The following is a 1,334-nucleotide window of genomic DNA, read 5'->3' as shown; positions in this document are numbered from 1 at the left end:
CCCCGCAACTCGCGGACCCAGCCCGCATTAACCTCCACCCCGCGCAACTTCTAGACCCACCCCACATCAGCCGCACCCTCTCCGCATCCCGAACACCTGGACCCAGCCAGCATCACTTCCCCTCCCTGCAGCAGCTCCTCCTTACCCCGCTGTAACACACGGACCTAGACTCACCCCACCCCACCCTACATCAACTCCCCCCCCCGCCAACTTCGCCAGAAGAGCCCCCCAACCCGCTCCCAGAAGGAAAAAAAACACAACCCCATTGGAACCGACTCCTGGGAAACAAAACCCAAACCCACCCCTGGAACTGCCCTCCATGCCCCCAAAACAAAACCCTAACCCCTAGTGGAAGACAGCCTCCCCAGCCCTCTCAGAACAAAACTCTAGCCACCCCGAAAATAGCAGCCAATAGGAAGCCCTGCTTTGCCACAGCTGGCAGGGCTCTGTTCCCAATGGTACATGTGCTGCATCATGTCTTGTGCTGACTGGCAAAGGTGCTTTTGATCAAGCTGTGCATGCATCTCATTGTCTGCTGATTTGAAAGGCCAACAGGTTGCAGCAAAGACCCAGGGACAGGGAAGCAGCCAAGTCATAAGTAAAATCATCCAAATTTCATAAGAAAGTACCTTGTAGCCCAGAAAGTCAGCTATTGCAGATTCAATTGTTTCTATAGCCTTTCAATGTGGCCCAATCTGCAAAAAATCACCACGGTAATGTTGCCAACTGGGGTCTGTGGGATTGGCTTCACCAGCTTGGTGGCTCAAATGCCTTCTGAGCTGTTTCTAAACTTTTAGTTCTACAGGTCAGACTGGGAAAAAAGTGGCAGACTTCTCTCAATCGCCATCCTCTGGTAGCACTAAAATGAGACACCATTCACAGGGGTTCTCAACCTTTTTCTCTCTGAGGCTCTGCTCGACATGCTATAAAAACTCCAGGGCCTGGGGAGAGGGCAGGACAGGGGCCTTGGGCAAAGGCATAGTTTGACTTCTATTGGGATGGGAGCAGGGGCCAGCAGTACAGGGAGTGCCACCTCCATCCCCGACTCATGTCAACAGCTTAGGGCACAGGGATGGGGTAATTAGGGGCTGTGTGCAGGCAGTGGGGTAGCTTAGGGTGCAGAGAGGGGGTATCGGGCTGTGTGCACACAAGGTGGCTGTCGGTGCAAGGAGGGGGGGTGCCTACGGGCTGTGCAGGTAGCGCAGGGTGCAGGGAAGGGGGTAGCTGGGTTTGTGTGCAGACAGGGTAGCTCAGGGTGCGGGGAGAGGGATACTAGAAGCTGTGTGCTGGGAGGGCTCCCCTGCGGTCCCTGTTCCTGTAGGGGTCTGCCAGTC

The 1,334-nt window shown here is 55.4% G+C and overlaps 1 protein-coding gene across 1 annotated transcript in view; it reads right to left on the bottom strand.

Annotated features, from left to right (window-relative positions):
* The window catches only part of LPCAT1 (lysophosphatidylcholine acyltransferase 1), a 212,434-nt gene extending 211,626 nt beyond the window's left edge, over positions 1–808 (bottom strand). Inside the window, exon 1 of the mRNA XM_032766723.2 lies at positions 630–808. The gene's annotated coding sequence lies outside the window, so the exon portion shown is untranslated. The remainder of the gene's footprint in view (positions 1–629) is intronic.
* Between the last annotated feature and the right edge of the window lie 526 nt (positions 809–1,334).

Source organism: Chelonoidis abingdonii, chromosome 2, assembly GCF_003597395.2.
Source record: "Chelonoidis abingdonii isolate Lonesome George chromosome 2, CheloAbing_2.0, whole genome shotgun sequence".
Classification (NCBI taxonomy): Eukaryota; Metazoa; Chordata; order Testudines; family Testudinidae; genus Chelonoidis; species Chelonoidis abingdonii.
This window is presented reverse-complemented; position numbering and strand designations above follow the sequence as displayed.